This window comes from Saimiri boliviensis, chromosome 3 (genome assembly GCF_048565385.1).
Source record: "Saimiri boliviensis isolate mSaiBol1 chromosome 3, mSaiBol1.pri, whole genome shotgun sequence".
Classification (NCBI taxonomy): domain Eukaryota; kingdom Metazoa; phylum Chordata; class Mammalia; order Primates; family Cebidae; genus Saimiri; species Saimiri boliviensis.
The window spans coordinates 12,204,493-12,221,378 of NC_133451.1; the positions used below are offsets into that span (position 1 = coordinate 12,204,493).

The window sequence follows — 16,886 nt, forward strand, 5'->3', positions numbered from 1 at the left end:
CTGAATATGATGGGGAGAATGAATCCAAGCTGGAAAACATACTCCAGGATATTATCCAGGAGAACTTCCCAAGCCTAGCAAGGCAGTCCAACATTCAAATCCAAGAAATACAGAGAACTCCACAAAGATTTTCCTCAAGAAGAGTAACCCCCAATACACATAATCGTCAGATTCATCAAGTTTGAAATGAAGGAAGAAAATACTAAAGGCAGCCAGAGAGAAAGGTCAGGCCACTCACAGAGGGAAGCCAATCAGGCTCACAGTGGATCTCTTGGCAGAAACCCTACAAGCCAAAAGAGAGTGGGGGCCAATATTCAACATCCTTAAAGAAAAGAACTTTCAACCGAGAATTTCATATCCAGCCAAACGAAACTTCATAAGTGAAGGACAAATAAAATCCTTTACGGACAAGCAATTACTGAGAGATTTCGTCACCACTAGACCTGCCCTACAAGAGCTCCTGAAAGAAACACTAAGCACGGAAAGGAACAAGTACCAGCCACTGCAAAAGCACGCCAAATGGCAAAGACCAAAAATGCAATGAAGAAAATGAGTCAGCTAATGGGCAAGAAAACCAGCCAGTAACAAAATGGCAGGATCAAATTCACACATAACAATATTAACATTCAATGTAACAGCCTAAATGCCCCAATCAAAAGACACAGACTGGCAAACTGGATAAAAAGTCAAGATCCATCAGTTTGCTATATTCAGGAAGCTCATCTCACATACAAAGACACACACAGACTCAAAATAATGGGATGGAAAAAGATTTACCAAGCGAATGGAGAACAAAAAAAAAAAGCAGGGGTTGCAATCCTAGTCTCTCATAAAAGGGACTTCAAACCAACAAAGATCAAAAGAGACAAAGAAGAGCATTATATAATGGTAAAAGGATCAATTCAACAAGAAGAACTAACTGTCCTAAATATATATGCACCCAACACAGGAGCACCCAGATACATAAAGCAAGTTCTTAACCCAAAACAAGATTTAGATTTTCACACAATAACAGTGGGAGATTTCAACACTCCACTGTCAATATTAGACAGATAAACGAGACAGGAAATTAACAAGGACATCCAGGACTTGAATGCAGAGCTGGACCAAGCAGATCTATTAGACATATACAGAACTTTCCACCCCAAATCCAAGAATATACATTTTTCTTAGCACCACATCACACTTACTCCAAAATTGACCACATCTTTGGAAGCAAATCACTCCTCAGCAAATACGAAAGAATGGAATTTATAACAAACAGTCCATCAGACTACAGTTCAATCAGATTAGAACTCAGAATTAAGAAACACACTCAAATCTGCACAACCACTTGGAAACTGAACAACTCGCTTCTGAGTGTCAACCGAATAAACGATGACATGAAGGTAGAAATAAAGATGTTCTTCAAAACCAATCAGAATGAAGGCACAACCTACCAGAATCTCTGGAACACCTTTAAAGCAGTGTCAAGAGGGAAATTTATAGCAATAAATGCCCAGATGAGAAACAAGGAAAGATCTAAAATTGACACCCTATCATCAAAATTGAAAGAACTAGAGGAAGAAGATCAAAAAAAATAACTCAAGAGCTAGGAGAAGACAAGAAACAACTAAGATCAGAGCAGACCTGAAGGAGATAGAGACACAAAAAACCCTTCAAAAAATCAATAAATACAGGAGCTGGTTTTTTGAAAAGATCAACAAAACAGACAGACTGCTAGCCAAACTAATAAAAAAGAAAACAGAGAAGAATCAAATAGATGCAATGAAAAAAGATAAAGGGGATATTACCGCTGATCCCACAGAAATAGTTTTATCATCAGAGGTTCCTACAAACAGCTCTATGCACATAAACCAGTAAACCAGGAAGAAATTGATAAATTCCTGGACACTTGTACTCTACCAAGACTAAACCAGGAGGAATTGAAATCCTGAACAGACCAATAAGAAAGGATGAAGCTGAGGCAGCAATCAATAGCCTACGAACCAAAAAAAGTCCAAGTCCAGACAGGTTCACAGCCTAATTCTACCAGATGTACAAAGAGGAGCTGGTTCCACTCCTTCTGAAACTATACCAAATAATACAAAAAGAGAGAATCCTCCCTAACTCATTTTATGAGACCAACATCATCTTGATACCAAAACCAGGCAGAGACTCAACTAAAAAAGAAAACTTCAGGCCAATATCCATGATGAACATGGATGCAAAAATCTTCAATAAAATACTGGCAAACTGAATGCAACAGCACATCAAAAAGCTTATTTATCATGATCAAGTAGGCTTCATTCTGGGGATGCAAAGCTGGTTCAACATATGCAAGTCCATAAACGTAACCCACCATATAAATGGAACCAAATACAAAAACCACATGATTATCTCAATAGATGTAGAGAAGGCCTTCGACAAAATTCAAAAGCCCTTCATGCTAAAAACTATGAACAAACTAGGTATTGATGGAATGTATCATAAAATGATAAAAGCTATATATGACAAACCTACAGCCAATATCATACTGCACAGGCAAAAGCTGGAAGAATTCGCATTGAAATCAGGCACTAGACAAGGATGCCCTCTCTCACCACTCCTATTCAATATAGTATTGGAAGTTCTAGTCAGAGCAATCAGGCAAGAAAAAGAAATAAAGAGTATTCAATTAGGAAAGGAGGAAGTCAAACTGTCTCTATTTGCAGATGACATGATGGTATATCTAGAAGAGCCCATCTTCTCAACCCAAAATCTTTTCAAACTGATAAGCAACTTCAGCAAAGTCTCAGGATACAAAATCAATGTGTAAAAATCACAAGCATTTCTATATATGAATAACAGACAAACAGAGAACCAAAACAAGAGCAAACTCCCATGCACAACTGCTACAAAGTGAATAAAATACCTAAAAATACAACTAACAAAGGATATAAAGGATCTCTTCAAGGAGAACTACAAACCACTGCTCAACAAAATAAGAGAGGACACAAACAGATGGAAAACATTCCATGTTCATCATTAGGAAGAATCAATATCATGAAAATGACCATACTGCCCAAAGTAATATATAGATTCAACACTATCCCCATCAAGCTACCAATGACCTTCTTCACAGAACTGGAAAAAAAAACACTTTAAACTTCATGTGGAATCACAAGATAGCCCGCATAGCCAAGACAATTCTAAGCAAAAAGAACAAAGCTAGAGGCATCACACTGCCAGACTTCAAAATACACTACAAGGCTACAGTAATCAAAACAGCATAGTACTGGTACCAAAACAGAGACATAGATCAATGGAACAGAACAGAGCCTTCAGAAGCAATACCACACATCTACAACCATCTGATCTTTGACAAACCTGACAAAAATAAGCAATGGGGAAAGGAATCCCTGTTTAATAAATGATGTAGGGAAAACTGGCTAGCAATGTGCAGAAAGCAGAAACTGGACCCCTTCCTGTCACCTTACATGAAAATTAACTCCAGGTAGATTAAATATTTAAACATAAAACCTAACCATAAAAACTATAAAAGAAAACATACGCAAAACCATCCAGGACATAGGCATAGGCAAGGACTTCATGACTAAAACACCAAAGCAATGTCAACAAAAGTCAAAAGAGACAAATGAGATCTAATTAAAATTCAGAGCTTCTGTACAGCAAAAGAAACCATTATTAGAGTGAACCGGCAACCAACAGAATGGGAAAAAAATTTTTGCAGTCTACTCATCTAACAAAGGGCTAATATCCAGAATCTACAAAGAACTAAAACAGATTTACAAGAAAAAAACAAACAATCCCATTCAAAAGTGGGTGAAAGATATGAACAGACAGTTTACAAAAGAAGACATATATGAGGCCAACAAACATATGAAAAAATGCTCATCATCACTGGTCATTAGAGAAATGCAAATCAAAACCACATTGAGATACTATCTCATGCCAGTTAGAATGGCCATCATTAAAAAATCTGGAGACAACAGATGCTTGGAGAGGATGTGGAGAAATAGGAACACTCTTACACAGTTGGTGGGAATGTAAATTAGTTCAACCATTGTGGAAGACAGTGTGGCGATTTCTCAGGGATCTAGAAATAGAAATTCCATTTGACCCAGCAATCCCATCACTGGGTATATACTCAAAGAAATATAAATCATTCTACTATAAAGACACATGCACACATATGTTCACTGCAGCCCGGTTTACAATAGCAAAGACCTGGAACCAACCCAAATGCCCATCTATGATAGACTGGACAAAGAAAATGTGGCATATATACACTATGGAATACAACACAGCCATAAAAAATGATGAATTCATGTCCTTTGTAGGGACTTGGATGAATCTGGAAACCATCATTCTCAGCAAACAGAAAACCAAACACCACATTTTCTCACTCATGGGCTATGCTGAACAATGAGAACACACGCACTCAGGGAGAGGCGCATCACACACTGGGGACAGTTGGGGGAGCTAGGGGAGGGACAGGGGGGGTAGGAAGAGTGGGGGGGATAACATGGGGAGAAATGCCGGATATAGTATGCACCTATGCAACAACCCTGCATGACCTGCTCATGTACCGCAGAACTTAAAGTAAAATAAAATTTAAAAGAAGAAAAAAATATATATTAATCACAAATGCTAAAAAATAAAACATTGCATAGAAAGGTCACAGGAATGCAATTAAAACTTTAAGACAAGTAGAAAAAAGTATGGAAGAAGGAAGAAAAAACTTATTTTTAAAAGTCCAACACTTCAGAGAAGAGAGATCTTTGGAAGTTCTGAAGAAGGACTTAGAATGAAGTGGATGACGTTTTGAGCAGTGGAAAATTGGCATAGGGCCAAGGGAAAAGACAGGGTTTATGAAACAACTATGGGGACGTTTGTTTTTACTTGCTCTTGTAGTGTTTGATCTTCTCTTCTGATGACCCATCTTAAAAACGTAACATAGACTAATGTTTTAGAAACCTAACACATTAGGTAACACAAACATAAATTAAAATTGTTTCTATAAAAATAAATAAATAAATATCCACTCAACAGGGGGAAAAAATAACGTAAGTATCACAAGGATAGAAACTCAGTCTACTTTGCTCATTATCTCCAACACCTAGAATGGAGGTTCTCAATAAATAAGTATTAAGTGAATGAATTTAAGAATTATAGTAGATCCTATGAAACACAAGACTAGAGTTTGTGAACATCAAAGATCCCCATAACATTATGGTATAATTAGTTTGCTACACATCTGCCTTCTCCAGAGCCCAGAAACCAACTTTATTCATCTTCAAAGTCCCACTATTAAGTCCAACACACAGTAGTTCAACGACGAACAACTAGTGAATTGAATCCTCTGCCAACTAGACTAAGAACCACCAGCAGCTAAATAATAAGTACAGTGCCTCACCAGATAGATACATTGGTCAATGCCCTTGGACAGCTCCTGCTTCTTGAGATTGGCAGCCTCAAAACAAAAATACCCCATCTCTTCAGTCTGACTCGTTCACTGTATCCAGTGCTTGGGCATAGTTTGTCCTCAAAAAAATATTCATTGCACAAACGAGCAAATAAATTCATAAGTACATATTAAAAACACACATGGAGAGATTATGAAGCAGGAATCATATATTTTTAAAGATAAACAGTATTATTAAGGAAAGATTTTTAAGTTTGAAGTAGTCCACATCTAGCTATGCTGTCCAGGTACTCATGGGAACAGAGAGCCTAAAAATTATCTGCACTTTGAGTGGAATAATATGTGTGAAAGAGGATTGATATGGTTTGGCTGTGTCCCCACTCAAATCTCATTTTGAATTGTAGCTCCCATAATTCCCACGTGTTATGGGAGGGACCTGGTAGGAGAGCACAGAATCATGGTTATGATTTCCCCCATACTGTTCTCATGGTAGTGAATAAATCTCACGAGATCTGACGGCTTTATAAGGGGAAACCCCTTTCATTTGGTTCTCATTCCCTCTTTGCCTGCTGCCATGTAAGATGTGCATTTTGCCTTCTGCCATGATTGTGAGGCCTCCCCAGTCATGTGGAACTGTGAATTCATTAAACCTCTTTTTCTTTATAAATTACCCAGTCTCAGGTATGTCTTTATCAGCAGCATGAGAACAGACTAATACAGGGATGAAAAATGCAAAGCATCAAATACGGGTGCAACCTAGAGGCTGAAGACAGATCATACTCTCTCTGAACACTATCCCTAGTCCCTCCTAGCTTGGCACTTAGGAAATTCAATTTCCAAACCTGAAGTTCTTTAACTCAGCACACAGCATGATGAGGAAATAATGGGCCATGCTCCAGGGCCCCAAGATACTCTACTTGGCTGGAGCTCAATGCATTTCTGAACATTTTCTCATCTTAATATGGGGAACTTTCTCTTATGAGTCATAATAGTACTAAAATTATGTTGGAAAATCCCTTACTCCTTAGAAATACATATTGGAATATTTAGGAGTGAAATCTCACAACAACTATACTTCAAAATAATTTAGCAGGGGAAAAAATAAAAGTAGAAAATTAAGCATTGCTGCTAATCTAGATGAGGAAAACATGGGTGCTTATTATGCTATTTCAAGTTTTCCGTATGTTTGAAAATTGTCATGCTAAAATTGAAAACATCATAAAAATGAAATACTGATCTGGGAAGACTATTGAGAGGATTAAATTAGATAGTTACCACAGGTTTATAGCAGGTGTTTATTAATATTATCTATTTTAATAATTTATTTAATATTTATTTTATTATGTATATTTTTATATTAATATTAATGCCACAACTCATGAGCTTACACATGAGCACACACTCAGCACTTTCTCTTTCAAAATGTACAGAAATTCTTCCTTTTGGACAACATGATAAATCATGTAACTTAATCCTGTTTCAAAGCATTGTCTGTAGATCCCCTTAGCACAAGGCCTGATGGTACTGATGATACTAGTTCATGTATGTATTCTGTTGTCCATTTCTTTCTGAAAAGATGGATAAAGCAGAGATGACATCTGTACCTTTGAGGTTAGAAAGATGTGGGTGCATCCCTTACTTCCATACATATTAATAGCATAAGCTTTAAAAACTTACTGGCTTCATAGAGCATTAGGTTTTTTAGAAAGACAACAGGATCATTGCACTATCCAAGGAATTGCCCTGGGGGTTATGTAAGAGCTTATGCACAAAGGGGTTAATATGTTCCACACATAGTAGGTGTGAGCAATGTTAACTGCCCCTCATTCCCCCTTAGAGACTCAAAGAATGAGCAAAGGCCTTTTTCGGTTGGCTTCTTAAAAAGTTTGGCACTGAGTAATTACTGTATCTATCAATCTTTGGTTAGCATCAATCCTTTGTGCTTTAATCATTTAAGAAGAAAATGAAAAATGACAAGAAAAGTTTATTGAAACAAACAAGCCACTTTTAGACATGTCCTGGAAGCAAGACTAATTCAAAAGAAAACCACTATTTAGCCTGATGGGAAGAACAAGTTTTAGGGTCCTCATTTTACAGTCAAAGAAACTGAGTCATCAACTGGCCAGAAAGTGGGAAAGTAAGGCCAAACCCTAGGCAGTGGGAGTAGATCCAAAAGCAGTCTGCATTTTCCAGACGCAGGAAGAACAGGCAGGACAAAAGAAGAGTGGATCTTTTTCTCATTCCTTTGGCATAGAAGTGGCAAAGCCACAGCAGGGAAAAGCATTCCAACCATGCAGTTGCAAACAGGGATGACATTGTGAGTGCATGGAGCAGCTGATTAATTGGGACAGGAGATCAAGTATCAACAGTCCTTTGAAGATCTGGAGCAGAGCAATGAGGCCTCCCTGGGATTTGTGAAGCTCTGAAGCAGGCTGGCAATAAATAAGACCCAGGCCTCAGGACTGGAGCTCCCAGAGAAGCCCCTTCTCTGAGAGGGACAGTTGGTTTTTTATTGCTGGCCTGTGGGGTAGAAAATTCCCATATATAGCTCCAGGAGATGGAGGTGGGGAGAAAGTATTTCTGGGAGGCTCAAGTCACATTCCAGGTCTGCTTTCTGTGGAGGAAGGGTGTTTCTGACGGTTGTATGTTCCTGCTGCCCCACTGTGTGTGCTGAGCACACGGAGGCTGCCTGGCACCACAGGCGAGGCTTCTACTAGACGATCAGAAAGAGTCAACAATGGACCAAAGACACATCCTTAGCTGCATAACCTGGCGGTGAGTGCAGAGAAGTGAGCACAGAACTTCCAGCCCCCATATTGAGCCTGATGGGCAGGACAAGTCTTGGGGTCCTCATTTTACAGTCAAAGAAACTGAGTCATCAACTGGCCAGAAAGTGGGAAAGTAAGGCCAAACCCTAGGCAGTGGGAGTAGATCCAAAAGCAGTCTGCATTTTCCAGACACAGGAAGAACAGGCAGGACAAAAGAAGAGTGGCTCTTTTTCTCATTCCTTTGGCATAGAAGTGGCAAAGCCACAGCAGGGAAAAGCATTCCAACCATGCAGTTGCAAACAGGGATGACATTGTGAGTGCATGGAGCAGCTGAGGGTTTAGGCCCTTAGAGAGGCACCCACACGTTTCTTTATTCACCCATCCTTGCAGCAAATATCCACTGAGCATTGCTGTATGACAGACACCAGCCTGGGTGCCAAGGGAATTGAACACTGCAGCTGACCCTTGCTCAGTCTTCGTTCATCCACTCATTCATTCATTCTGCAGGCATGACTGAGCACGGCTCCACACTACATTCTGAAGTTGTAACAATGAGCAAGACTGATCTTATTCCTGACCTCATGGTTTGACAGTCTAATGACTCTCTGGGGCATTCTGAGGGTCAAGTTAAAGCCCTTGAACAAGTAGGTTGGCCTCTCACAGCCTCTCTTTCTTAACCTATAAAACGGGTATTCTCCTACTTCTTTTTTATTTTTGCTTAGAAAATAGGCATTATCCTACCAAAGGGATTCTATGAGGTTCAGAAATAAAAGATGTGATTGGATGGGATAAGCTCCAATCCAGGACTCACAGGTTGGTGATGACTGTTCTTGGGGCCTGGGTTCGGGGGAAAGGCTTGTAAACTCTCCCTAAGCTATTTACCTACAGACAAAGAAGGCACCAAAATGCTGTATCAAGTTACAGACTCATAAATGCAGGAATGGGGAATTTCATAAAGAGACCACTGTGCATGCAGTGTCTTATTGAGTGTAGAAGACGGTTGGGGCCAGGCAGAAATAATTTCCAATTACATTTGAACAGCATTTTGGAGTTTACAAAGGTGTTTTTGTAAACTGTGTAAAGTTGGCCTTGCTCAGGTGTGACTCTGTCAAGGGCAGAAGCTGCTTATCTGGTTCACCCACTGGGGAGACAACAAAAAATTCCAGTTGTCAGCAAAGATCTTTATACTTTACAGGAGTTGTTAAGGGTAAGTAAATCCATGGAAAACAGAACTCTATGCAGGTCTCTACACATGTGATATAAAACAATGTCTACACTAAACAATTCCAGTTATGGGACTTTTTCACACCACCATGCTGTTACAAACAAAATACCATGACTAATACTGCTTTGCATGTAGTAATTTTCAACTACTTGAGATAAGGGAAAATGACGTGGGGAGAGGGATGACACAGGGGAAAAATTCACTAAAGTCTGTCATGATTGGGGAAGCAGAAGTTACTTGATAAAATCTTCATGGAAGTTGCAACACTTACCCCCCACCCTGCAGCAATTTGGGAATCACTGCAGAACAGAGCAGCTTTGACATTACCCCTGCCTCTCTGATCACATCCTGTTCAGTGCCTGCACCTTTTTTGCTATCCTAATACTACATCAGTCTCAAGCCTTCTCAGTGTCCCATGATAATCTTTTTTTTTTTATGGTATCAACATAGAAGCAATTTATTTTCTTTAACTGTAATAAGGGAAGACATAACTTTCTCTTGTTACCAAAGGCTGTGCTGTTGAATACTTACAGGTGATTCTATTATCATTCTTGATATGATGAGAGAGTGTTGTGGTCTGTCCAAACATGCAGAAACTGTAGCCACATTGCCTTGTATTGAGTCGCAACTCCACCCTTCACTGCTAAGCAATCCTGGACACGTATATAACTCTGTGCTTCAGACTCCTCACCTATAAGATGAAGCTAATCAGTACCTGCCTCAGAGAACTGATGTGAGGACACAATAGGCCAAGAACTGCTAAGCATTTAGTGCGGTATCTGGCACAATCAGAGAAGGTTAACCATTGCTATTCTGTGATTACTTAAAATGTATTTTTCATGTCAATTTAAACAACATTTTTGCCTTTAATTTTCTTCTCCATGATTTTAGTTGGTGAAAATAAAATTCAAGGCCACTAACTCATTCCATTTATTATGAAAAATCAGCACAAGGGTAAAAGTATTAATTTCTGACTGTTTCAGTGCAAGATGATATTTATGCCACTATGCATGTGGGCAGGACTCTGTACGGAATAACAAAATACATTAACCAAAGAAAGTTTAGGATGAATAAGGGCATTTTCTTCCATATAAAACTCATTTTTCAAATATTCATCAATTTATTTAATTAACAAGCTCAGCAAAAAAGGGAAATAAAGAAAATATAAATTAGCAAGTAGCTATTAGAGTCAGTTATTAATTGAGTAAATGAAGACTAATTTCTGATGATCTGCTGAGGTTTAAAGTTTTGAGTTTCAAGGAAAATAGTCATCTTCATCTAAATAACTTTGAATATAATATCATTGACTTTATGAACTATTAAAACATGTACATTGTAGATAACATGGAAAGGCAAAAAAAATTATTAAAAATACCATTTCCTTTATAATTTTGAGGTATTTTGATATGAAATTTAATACCCACTCACAGTTTAGACCCCACTTTATAAAATAATGTCATATCCTAGTTTTACTTTTATTCAAGAGTCACATTAGAGAAATTTGCCAAATATTTTATTTAAGCATGATTTTTAACAGCTGATTAGTATTCTAGTATGTGTCTCGATCATAATTATTTTTGTTCTCTTTTTAAATTTTTGCAATTGTAAATACAGTAGCAGTGAGCATTCTTTTATGAAAATCTCTTATCTCATGTATCATCTTTGCCTTAAGATAGATTTCTAGAAATAAAATTGCTGCAGCAATAGGACTGTATACTGTTAACACCCGTGAGACAGATGAACAACTTGTTTCCTGCAGGTTGTTTGAGTTTACACACTATATGTAAATGTACCTGTCACCAAAATCATGATGACAGTAAGTATTACAATTTTTAAGAATATTTTAAATTTGATAGAAATATGTGTATCTTTAGTGATTTCAGCTGCATTCTTGGTTCACTAGGTAGGTTTACTGTTAAATGCTTTTAATGGTTTTTCTTTCTTCTTTTTATAGTTTTTTGCTTCTGTCTGCCAATGTTTCCTCTGGGGCACTCATCATTTTGATTACTTATATGTGGATCTGATATAAGTGATGAAAACTGCTAGTTTTATTTATTTATTTATTTATTATTATTATTATTATTATACTTTAAGTTCTGGAGTACATGTGCAGATCTTGCAGGATTGTTGCGTAGGTACACTCATGCCATGGTGGTTTGCTGCCTCCATCCCCCCATCACCTACATCAGGCATTTCTTCCAATGTTATCCGTCACCAACCTCCCCATCCCCCGCTATTCCTCCCCTAGCTCCCCACCCCGCAACAGACCGGTGTGTGATGTTCCCCTCCCTGTGTCCATGTGTTCTCACTCATAGGTGGGTGTTGAACAATGATAATCTGTTTTTAACCCAGTCTGCGTAGGAACAGACATTTGATATAGGAACAGACCTGGGACTGAAGTGCCCAATTGATGAGAATTCTTTGTCGGAAATTGCTTAGCTTTTATTGTTTGTTTGTTTGTTTTGAGTATTTTTAAATGTATTTTTATGCTACTTACTGTGGCTTTCCTAACATAATAGCTATCGCATAGCTCCTTACAATGACAAAACTCAGAGATACCCACCATCCTGCAGCTGGCATCTTTGCGGAGTGTGATGCCTGCTGCAGTTATCTGTAACCTGAGGGTAACATCTCACTATTTATTTCTGTGGTGCAGTCATAGGAAGCATAACATGGACTGCCCAGTTTCCAGCACTAGCAGAAAATTCCACCCAACTGTACATCAACAATTGTGTATTTTTCCAGTAATGAAAAAAAGAGAGATAAAGACATGTTTGTTCCCTGCCTGAGGCAGACTGTGGCTTTCTGGTTGACCTTTTGTCCACTCCCGTGTGGACCATTTTTAGCCCACTCATGTACCCTTCCATAGCTGATACCACAACCAAACCTCAAGAAAATACTATGTCATGACTAAGAGTCATAGAGACATATCAGTTAAAAAGAAACAAAATTGATTTTATCCTTCCATGTCATCTAGTTCCAAGCTTACTGAGAGCCTCTAGTCAATACTTAGCTTCTGTCAGAAAGTCTCCCTGACCCTCAGTGTCTTCACCTTTATGTGACCCAGATGCTCACAGTCTCTTCATCCATAGATGTTGTTTCTTCTTTAACTTTGGCAACAGCTTGTTGAAGAAATCGGCCTTTGTGCTAGACTCCACGAGAAATTCAGTCACAGCTGGAAGTTTGTGGCTTTGCAGAGATCTTATCTGAAGATTGGTAGAGCCCTGAGAAGGAAGTCAGATCAGCAAACATTCCACTAAAGAACCTATACTCCCCAAGGGTTCCTGTAAGGGTTACCTCTTTCAGCTTTTCCCCTCCTCCAGGCAGCCTCAGTGGCCTCTCTCCACACCCAGGCACCTGCCTCCCACAACACCTTCTACCCAGAGAAGACAGTAGCCTTTCCATTTGTCCTCAGAGAATGTCTGCTCCAGCCATTCTTCCCAGGACTTATTTAAATGTTTCTCCAAAAGTTGTCCCTCCTAGAAGGGGGAATTGTGGAAACAAGTCTTTCCTCCAGCACAAGAAGAATGGAAAGAGTAATAACATATTCTTCCCTATCTTAGGTTCTAATGGAGGACTATATGAAAAAGGGGGTATAAACAGTCCTTGTAAAATGTAAAGTAGTAATCAAATAGAAAATATTATGATGGGGGTAATAGCTGCAATGTAACTTTAAGCATAGGTGGACCAGTCCACTGTTTTTTCGTACATTTTTGGCCACAATGAGCAATAAGAAATCAATTTTTCCATCTATATATACTGCATGCATACACACACAGCTGAAACAAAGGTTTCACAAAGCAATCCCTACCTTACTATGTGCAGTCAACTTTAATTTTTTACTGTTACCTTCTGTTGCATTTCAAATGCTAGTTATGGCCTACAAAATTCATTTCACAACCTGCCAGTGAGTCACATGCCTTGCTTAGAAGAAACCTGATAGAGTCCCACTCTCATACTTTAAAGACAGAGAAGTTGCAGTGCATGCATTTTTTAAAAACAAACATTTACTGACAATCTATGCACAGACACACTGCACTAAACTTGAGGAATATGTCCCTTAAGGACATCACAGTCTAGAAAGGGTGAAGAGGCAAATCTAGACAATAACTTGCTCAAGTTTATACTATTTCAGGGAAATAACTAAAATTAATACTTTGTAATTGTAGTTTTACTGGGTTTTGTTTTTGGTTTTGTTTTAGAGACAGAATCTTGCTCTGTCACCCAGGCTAGAGTTCAGTGGTGCGATCTCGGCTCGCTGCAACCTCCGCCTCCTGGGCTCAAGCGATTCTCCTGCCTCAGCCTCCCAAGCAGCTGAGATTACAGGTACCCACCACCATGCCTGACTAATTTTTGTATTTTTAGTAGAGACGGGATTTCACCATATAGGCCAGACTGTTCTCGAACTCCTGACCTCATGATCCACCCACCTTAGCCTCCCAAAGTGCTGAGATTACAGGCATGAGCCACCGCAACCAGCCTGTTTTTTTTTTTTTATTTTTAATTAACAAATAAAAACTTGGATATATTTATGATATACAACTTGAAGTTTTGATATATGTATATAATGCAAAATGATTTACAAATTAAATTAACATCCCTATCACCTCATGTACTTACCCATTTTTGTGATGAGAACATTTAAAATCCACTCTCTTAGCAATTTTCAATTGTATAATCCATGATTATTAACTATAGTCACCATGCTGTAAAATAGATCTCCAGCCTAACTGAAACTTCTTACACTTTGGCCAACCTCTCCCCACACTTGAAGAGAAAAAAAACATTTTTGTAAATGTTCATGACTTTTGCTCTGTGAATGTAAATCTGCTAGAGGTGGAAGACAAAGCTGAGTACCGTAAGACACAATGTTTGGACTTCAGGAGCCAAAGAATACAAATTCCTAGTCTTTTATAGCATTTTACAGCTTAAAATACTCTTACATACAACACTGTTTTATTTCAGTCTTCACAACAATCCCATTGTATTGCTATTCCCATTTTATGGATAGGAAGCTGAAGCTCAGACAGTGACTCACTCAACCTCACTCAGCCAGTGAGTAGCAGGAATAATAAATCCTTCATGGATTGTAATGGGAAATAGGAGGCAGCAGAGTTAGGTTCATTTTACAGGGAGTCTGGGTTTCTCTCAATGCAACAGATATAAAATGCTTCAATCCTTCCTGAAAATCAATAAATTTTAAATTTTTATAAAGATCATCTCGACATGTCAATATATCATAAAAGGTCCCCATAAACTTTGGTTTATCACCCCTTTTCTGGCACAGACTTCTAGACCAGGGGTAGATGTCAGGACATGGGACTCCAAGATCACTCCCAGCTTCCAGTCTCAACATAAGAGACTCACAACATAAGCTAAAAGTTCATTGTCTGCCCCCACCAACCATGGCACTGACTCATATTCTCCACTCCCAGAGTGGCTTTCCTTCTCCAAGCTGTTTATTTATTTTCAGGAATTCTCACAAGGCTAATGGCAAAAAACTGACATTTGTCTAAAAGAGCTCAGACTGAGAAGAAATGCAAAGCCCCTGAAGGGACAGTTGTGTGAACTTGAGAGAGGGGGTTTTAAACCCCAGTGGCAAATCAGAGCAAGGGGTCATTGTTAGAATCAGACAGCAGACAAGTTCGACTACAGTTGATCTATGCAAGGCCTAGAATGCTTGAAGAAAAATATAAATAAATGAAGAATATATAGTACTGCTATTTGTTGGTGTTACAGAATAATTTTCTTTCTAAATTCCTTTGTCATTAACACACATACAAACACACATATTTACACACACACAGCACAAATAGAATTTGAAGTTGGCTTTATTAAGAATGATTTATAAGTTTATAAAGTAGTTTATAAAGGCCATCTCAAGCCCAATGACTTGTAAACTGTTTTCTTTGTAGAAGTAGCTCCAAAAGTTATTTATAATATTAAATGCAAGATTATAATCATGTTTCAAATGCCAAATATTTTCGGTACACCACGGGAGAAAAGACTGAAAAGGAAGACAAACGTCAAGTCTACATTTATTCATCTGCATGTGGCTCGCTAGTTATTCCAGCACCATTCATTGAATATAGTGTCCTTTCCTCATTGTTTATTTGTGTCAACTTTGCCAAAGATCAGTTGGTTGTAGGTTTGTGACTTTGATTCTGAGTTCTCTAACCTATTCCATGTACTTAGGTCTATGTACCTATTTTTGTAGCAGTACTATGTTTTTTGGTTACTACAGACTTGAAGTATAGTTTGAAGTTGGGTAATGTGATACCTCTGGCTTTGTTCTTTTTGCTTAGGATTGCTTTGGTTATTCAGGCTCTTTGGTTTTCTATAAATTATATAATTATGTTTTCTAATTCTATGAAAAATTACATCAGTAATTGGATAGGAATTTCATCAAAACTAAAGATTGTTCAGCAAAGTCTCAGGATACAAAATCAATGTGCAAAAATCATAAGCATTCCTATACACCAATAATGGACAAACAGGGGACCAAATCATGAGTGAACTTCCATTCCCAATTGCTACAAAGAAAATAAAATACCTAGGAATACAACTTACAAAAGATGTGAGGGACCTCTTCAAGGAGAACTAAAAACACTGCTCAAGGAAGTAAGAGACCACAAACAAATGGAAGCATATTTCATACTCATGGATAGAAAGAATCAATATCATGAAAATGGCCATACTGCTCAAAATAATTTATAGATCCAATGCTATCCCCATCAAGCTACCGTTGACTTTCTTCACAGAATTAGAAAGAAGCTACTTTAAATTTTATATGGAACTAAATAAGAGCCCATATAGCCAAGATAATCCCAAGAGAAAAGAACAAAGCTGAAGGCATCATGCTACTTGACTTCAAACTATACAAGGCTACAGTAACAAAAACAGCATGTTACTGCTACCAAAACAGATGTATAGACCAGTGGAACAAAACAAAGGCCTCAGAAATAATGCCACACATCTACAACCATCTGATCTTTGACAAACCTGACAAAAACAAGCAATGGAGAAGAGTCCTTATTTAATAAATGCTGTTGGGAAAACAGGCTAGCCACATGCAGAAAACTGAAACTGGACCCCTTCCTTACACTTTATTCAAAAAAAAAAAAAAAGACCCTCAAGATGGATTAAAGACTTAAACATGAGACCTAAAACCATAAAATTCTAGATGAAAACCTAGGCAATACCACTCAGGTCATAGGCATGGGCAAAGACTTCATGACTAAAATACCAAAGGCAGTGGCAACAAAAGCTAAAATTGACAAATGGGATCTGATTAAACTAAAGAGTTTCTGCACAGCAAAGGAAACTATCATCAGAGTGAACAGGCAACCTACAGAATGGGAAAAAATTTTTCCAATATATCTATCTGACAAAGGGCTAATATCCAGAATCTGTAAGGAACTTAAACAAATTTACAAGAAAAAACACCACCATCAAAAACTGGGTGAAGGATATTAATAGATACTTT

At 38.1% G+C, this 16,886-nt stretch overlaps 1 protein-coding gene across 1 annotated transcript in view; it reads right to left on the bottom strand.

The window, feature by feature from the left end:
- Positions 1 to 16,886, bottom strand: part of RAB28 (RAB28, member RAS oncogene family) — a 248,291-nt gene that overhangs the window by 27,410 nt on the left and 203,995 nt on the right. Inside the window, exons 10-11 of the transcript XR_012516808.1 lie at positions 12,453 to 12,624; positions 9,932 to 10,091 (exon numbers count right to left, since the gene is read on the bottom strand). The gene's annotated coding sequence lies outside the window, so the exon portion shown is untranslated. The remainder of the gene's footprint in view (positions 1 to 9,931; positions 10,092 to 12,452; positions 12,625 to 16,886) is intronic.